Genomic DNA, 7,348 nt, shown 5'->3' with positions numbered 1-7,348 from the left:
CAGTTCAAAGATTTTATAAGGAATCCATTAATTTCCAATTTTGCGTGCTTCTAACTCACACAAATACAGAAACACACACAAATATACATCATTTGTATATGTGTAGGCATATTTTGGCTACTTTTCATGGCATTTCAAATGAAATTTTACAAAATTAATCATAAAGTATTTTAAAATGGGAGGGAGGTAGGGCTGTTAGCAAACACTCTGTCACTGTGTTAATCACATGAGACATTTTACCACTACCCTTTCAATAAAATATTTAATTAAAACAAGAATAAGAAAATTAGTTTTAGGTCAGATTATCCTTTGAAAATATTAAGGGTGCAACATTAAAATACATGCTTAAATATGCAAACATTTATCTTTTATTTTTGGTGAAGCTTTCTAGAGGGTATTTAATGATATTTTATGGAGGGGGTAAATTTATAGCATCATAGGTTCCACATTGTTTGATAATTTTGTCATATGAAAAAACAGTGAATGGTATCTTAGCTACTCCACCTATGTTTATCGAATTTTTTCTTCTTATTATTTAAAGCATTTGCTAAAAATAACATTTATAATAAACATTTTCCCACTCACCAAATTCTTAAAAACATAACCATCAGAAGAAATGAAATTCAGACCATTCACCTGTGAAAGAAGAGAAGCTTGTTGGATATGATGGTAGAAAATTGGCACCCATGGAATCATATATACTTTGAGATGTCCAAATGTGAACACACACACACACACAACATCAATTTTAATAATCAAAAACAGAGTTACAGTTACAGGACTCACTAAACATTGATTAACAACAGAAATGTGAAGGGAGATTTAGATAGAACATAAAAGCTAAAATAAGCTATATGGCTAAGTAACTCAGCAGAGTGATATAGGGGAGGCAGCCAAATTCAAAGAAACAATTTTTGGGGATTTAAATCCCTTTAAGAATTACTAACATTTATATATATTCAGTGTTTCATGACATTTTCGTTTTATCCCTAAAATGCAAGGTTCTACATAAGATTTCCATTATCTGTGATTTTGAGCACATGATCATATTAAAGCCTTTTATCTTGTCCCATAGCTGGTGGGGAAAACATTTTTCAGCAGGCTTATATTGAAATCAGCCTCGTTTATAAATATTCACTTCATATTCACATTCTCAAATAGATTTCAAAAATTCACAGACCAGGGGAAATTTGATTTGACTTATAAACATCTACATGTATTGTTTAGGCTCTCTGGCTTCTTTAGCTGATGCCAATACTATCCCTCTATGATGCTGTAGTTGATTTTAAATTAGTAGACCAAGGACACATATAGAACTTCAAATGTGGTCCCATGGAGATTTCCACGAAAATTAGTTTAAATATTTTGAACATTTCAGAAATAACTACTAACATCTAACATCTTGTCCCTTTAGTAGTTATCACAAATTCTATAGTTTCATGGCTTCAATTATCACATCAATTTAACTGACCCCTTCTCTAGCTCTAACTCATCTCTTGAAGATTGGTTTTGCATTCTTACCTGCCAGGTGAGTTTTTCTGGATAAATATAAACCTAACTCAAATAAGTAGGAAGTTTATTACCTTAGATTTTTAAACAAATCCTCAAGGGGTAATTAATACAAATTAATGGGAAGTAGAAGAAAACATTTTCTTTTCAGTTTGCTTAAACATTTCTCTATTGATTACATTTGTCCAAAAATAAAATGGGTTGTTCTGAAATGTACTATGATCCACATCATAGGCAATATTAAAGCATAGTCTAGATAACAACTTGGCAAGGAATAGTGAAGTAGGAATTTGAATATCACATAATCAGTGAGACAAGATAAACTTTCAAATCCTGCTTAATTCTGAGATTCTATAATGCTATAAAACTATTCTTATTCTCTTCTCTCATCATATATTTTTAAAAAAACTTCCTTCACTGCTAAAACTTACATGAGTTACCTCTTTCCATTATATATAACACTTATTGTTAGTTTCCTGAGGTATTATTCAATAGTTTAATTCATTTCAACAAATATATTTGATTACTTTCCTCTTAATTTGGTCCCTTAAGGATTTTTTTTGTCTCTCAGTAGGTTTAATCTTAATACTTACAATCTGTTAACTCCAAATACAGTTAGAAAATCTCTTATAAAAAAACAACAGCTTTCTATGCTTAATCCAGACTACAAATAAAAATCTGGAAGTTTATTCATATTGAAAGATTAACTCTGGGAATCCTAAAATAGTTTACATTTGAGATTAAAAGATGTGTTTACTTCAAAAATAAACTGAGATTTCATTTAGTGGATGCCTATGAAATGTTTCTAAACCTTTAGTGAAACAGTATAGAAAAGATCAATGTCTAGTTGAATATCTTGGAACTACTCCATATTTATAGCTTGTTGGTTATAATGATAATGCAGCTAACATTACAAATCTCTGTTGATTCACTAAATTTTACAAGGTGCTTTTGAAAAAAGTTACCAATGCTTTGGAACTTTTTCTACATGGTATAAAATGTTACAAACATGTTTTTTCTATGGAGGTTTAGGAAGATCTATACAAATAAACATTTATGTAAGTACATAATCCTCAGTATCAATTGTTCAATCCTATGAATTCTTACAATAAACACCAACAAGCTCAATAGAACAAAATTAAAAATATTTAACGTTTTATCATACTTTTATTTGCCTATTTTTTTTTCTGCAGGCTAAATTCCCATTAAAAAAATTGTGTGTCCGAGTAACTATATTTTCAATTGTTTCAACAGTAGTATAAAAAGTTGATGGAATGAGGATACAATTAGCTTTTTGATAATAATCAAATACGTAGTTTGTTGGCCTGAAAATTATTTGGAATGCACAAAGAAAAAAAAGAGGCAGGCTTCATGATGCTTGTGCAATTGTTAAAAACAAATGAATACAATATAAAGATGACTTAGATATGCCGTATATAATCATAAATTGCTGCAGTTTGAAACTTTCTTGGATGGTTGCTTCATTATACAACAAACTCACTAGCACTACTTCAATTAGTTTTAAATCCTTCAAAAGATGTATTTATTTCATTTAAATCACAGTGAGTAAAACATACGCTAGACAAGAGAAATATGCCTACTTTATTCATTTTAATACCCTTGTCCTTCTCTGGAAAATGTCACAGTAGTAAAAATGAAGCTGTAAAGTCTTTGTAACCAAAAATATATGTCAATCAGCAATATAAACATTTAATTTTTATTGAACTGACAATTACATTTTGTATGTTATATCTATATTTTCCTTTTATCCATTATGCATTATTAATAAAGAACAGTTTTTTTCACAAGAGTTCTTCTTTTTTACTGTGTAAGTTTATGTGTGATTAAAATAAAACTATGGACATATAAATGCCTTCACAGAATGCATTACAAAGTCACAACACAGAATCACTCCAAGGCCCATCACAATCACTTACCCTACAACATTTTTATCTGGCCTGAAATATTTGTGTTGGAAGTACTCTTAACATTAACAACCCATCTTAACTATTCAATCTTCTGCAGCTCCCTAGTACCATCAAGCTATACCAACATCTGTTCAGAATAAATGTATTAACATATTCAGAGTTCTCTCATCAACAAATAACGTTGAAAAACAAATAAAATGAAAAAAGTTCCAAAAGTTAAAGAGATTCAGCTATTTTAGGAATGATGTTGCCTGATGTCTTTCAGGGTTACTCTAATATCCTCCAGCCCTGAAGCTCAGGGGCGTGTGTGTGATTTCGCACCTGCCCACATAGAATATGGTGTACCCAGGAGTGATTCTCCTCAAATTGAGCAACCACCTGAAAAGGCCAGAAACATGTCTTTGACTCATCAGCTTACTGATGTAGCTTGGTTTCTCCTACATCAGACTGATTTGTTATAGGAATGGATCTTTTTTGCAACCTTTCCTGGATATAGCTCTTTAAAAGTGAATTTGAAGACCTAATGGGTGAAAAACCTGAGACAAATGCTCTTTTCATATCCATGTTTTCACATATGTAAAATTCATATGGAAGCATTTATTATCCAAGAAAATACTGAGGAAAGTATTTGAAATTCATGCCAGCAGATGTGCAAAGCTATATTTAAAGGAATAGGTTTTGATATCATGGGACTTTTATCACTTCCTTGGTTCCTGTAGATATCTTGTTAATCTAAGTAGTTTTAAAGGAAACTGAGTATTTTGGAGAACAAATTGAAACATTGTAAGTATGTTATTTTTAAAAAGCAATATAAACTCACACTTTATGCATAACGAATACAGTTGCTATACTAAATTTGGCATATATGTGTATATATATATATATATATATATTCCAAAAAATTCCACAGCCCTTTAGTTTTCACTATAACCAGCTCCATACCTGTCTCTCTTTCAATGAAGGTAATATGGACACCAGACTTGTCATATTATATGTATACAGTAAAGAGTAACAATGCTATAACACAGTATATAGAATCCATCAAATAAAGGCTAAAATCTTATCTCTAGGCCTGCTTCTCAGAGATTTTCATATATAAAAGTACTGTCTCTTTGCAAAGGTTGAGTTAGAGTTCCTTTGAAAGCTTTTGAAAATAGGGTGAGTTCATTTTACATATACAAGCTACACAAGCTACACAACTTCCCTTGCCTTGGACAATTTATTGCATTCACTTCAGGAGGGAATGGTAAGAGATAGAGATGATTCCCCAGACTACCTCCTATTCAGTTTGGGAGCTAGTGGAATACTGCCTTCTCTCCAACACCAGTCTCTGATGAACGGGATCTATTAAAAAGAACTGCGTTGGTTTACACTGCAGATTGAATGGAGCACTAAGTGACTGCGTTAGTATTCTGCAGTGGGGGTAATGGTCGCCTCCAGTTGGTATAGAATGTTGCAATAATACTTTCACACAGGTGCAACAATTGTTCAAGTGTCCTTATTTAAGTTGTCACTACTACCCAGCATATCTCCATCAAATGCCCCCACCTCCCTTCACCCCACAGTTTTTTCCTCCCTCTTAGCAGGTGTAAACAGATGAGGAAATACGTGTACTTTCAAACTGTCACCTATGTATCATGAAGGTGGGAGGCTACTGCAAATAACTTGGAAACTGCTTCTAGGAGGCGTTTAGCGATACAGCCCACCGATACAGGTCAGATGCTATTAATTGGATCACCCCCAACCCCTCAGGCCTGGGCTGTAATTTGCCAAACAGCCATCTCTCATTTGCAAATAAAAGTTAAAATCAATCCACAGATACAGAATGCTGACTTTCTGTCACTCAAATTTACGGGGATTTTCTTTGTAGAGCTGGCAGATTGTGACCGAGAGAGACAGAGACAGAGAGAGAGAGAGAGAGAGAAGGAGAGGGAGAGGGAGAGGGAAAGAGAGAGAGAGAGGATGAATATCACTTGCTTCCTAAGCAGGGATTTGCCTGCGATGCGCGGCGAGCGGACTGCGGCGGCTGATTTACACAGTTGGAGCGGAGGAGGAGCCGGGGGGTGCTGGGGGGACAAGCTGGCTGAGGCTCCGGCGATGGGCTGATCTGGGGCTCCCGAGCGCCGCTCCCTCTCTGTGCGATTTGGGGACGGCTGATGGATTTGCATTCGGGTTCCAGCCAGGCGTTTGGTATATTGCCTCCTAACACCCGACCTGGCGCTCCCAGTTTGGGTGCAGACGTTGGTAAGTAACGTGTAATCCGATTTTAGTTATTTCCTAGGCCATTAAAGTGGCACTTTTAAAGCAGGTCAGTCTTAAATGATGCCGCTGCCGAGAGCGTCTCCTTCGCCTGAAACGTTCCGCGGTCTCCTCCCCGCTCCCCCACCCCCCCGCCCCCCGCTCCAGAAGTGAGGGTGCTTGAATGGTGAGCTGTCAGGGGGCTCACTCTCTGCCAACCGGATCTCTTCACCCTGGTGCTTTGCCGGAGATCCCCCAAATTCAAGTCGAATTTGTTGTGTACAGCCGTACTGTTGTATTCATATCCCGTCTCTGCTTTTCTCTCCTCCCCCCCCCCCCTCGCCACCACCTTCGCTGTCTGGTCAATGCTGGGCTCTGGGATCTGGTCACCCCCTTCCAGCCTCCTTCCCATTCCTCCCCATCCTCTTCTCTCATCTACACAGCACCCAGCCCCACTCCCACCTACTCAAAGGGTCAAGAGCAAAGACACCCGGAGAAGGCACGGTCTAGTCCCAGCTCTTCCTAAGGAAGGAGGCCTCGCGAAGGGATTGCGCTGTGAGTGACAACCTTTCAGGAAGCGAGAGAGAAAAAACAAACAAACAAACCCAGAGACCGAGCCAGGGCTCTCGGGGACCGCGAAGCTCGCCACTGAATCGAGAGCACCGAGATCTGAAAACAAAGAGCCCAGTCCTGGGACACTCACTGCCTGCCATCGAGGGTATGTAGAGCTGCGGTCGGGAGCTGCCTGTCACTGGCACTGCCGCGCTAGGTGTGCGCCCGGCTTTCACATTGGTATGCAGCGACCATTTCCCTGCAAGTCGCAAAGGTGGAATCACTTAAAAGGATTACAAGCGTGATTTGGTGGCCTTTCTGAAAGTTGGTGCCTGAGGAGGAGAAACTGCAGGCTACTGCATGATGGATACAATTCAGCCTCCCAGAGAGTTTGCACCTTTCGCTGGGAAGCCCCTCGGAGTAAACCTCGGAGATCGAGAGCGCTCTGCACGGATAGGTACTCACCGCCATCCTTTCCTACTTTGCCTAATTGAAACCAGTATTCTCGCGTGTAAGGATGTTCTTTGTAGAGCATTTAGTTTGGCCGCGGTGGCTTCTATAAGCTCACAGGTGCTAGAGGGTTGTATTTTTGAACTGGATATTTAGCTGTAAGGACGATGATAGAAAGAGTGGTACTGGAGACTAACATACCCTCGGACCCCTTTTCTTGGGGGAGTATAAATAGTAAGTAACTCCAATAAATAGGCCAGGTGGTGGAGCGAAGGGCCCCTCCCCCAGCGGATCGCTCGTGTTGTAAAGGATAGAAGGAAAATGGCTTGAGCTTTTAATCATTTTCCATTTCTAAACAGACCCATTGTGCGTTTCGCCCGGCGATAGATTAGAAAAGGACCTCTGGAAGGCTCAGGGCTTTTCAGAAAATGAATGATGCAGCATTTTAATTATTTGTTCTAGGGAAGATCATTTTGCTTCCATATTGGAATATTTAATCTTAGATATGGAGAGATTAGTGGGCTCGGAGATCCAGCAAAGCGGAGGGGGAGGTGGGAGGGGGCAAAATGGGGAGAAAGGGCTTCTTGTCCTCCCTGTGGACAAACAAATGATGTCCGGGCGCTCGCAGCAGAAAGCGGTCGAAATCCGGGCTCCAGAGCCCTTCATCCCTT

The sequence above is a fragment of the Lagenorhynchus albirostris genome, chromosome 5, assembly GCF_949774975.1.
Source record: "Lagenorhynchus albirostris chromosome 5, mLagAlb1.1, whole genome shotgun sequence".
In the NCBI taxonomy this organism is placed as follows: Eukaryota; Metazoa; Chordata; class Mammalia; order Artiodactyla; family Delphinidae; genus Lagenorhynchus; species Lagenorhynchus albirostris.
This window is presented reverse-complemented; position numbering follows the sequence as displayed.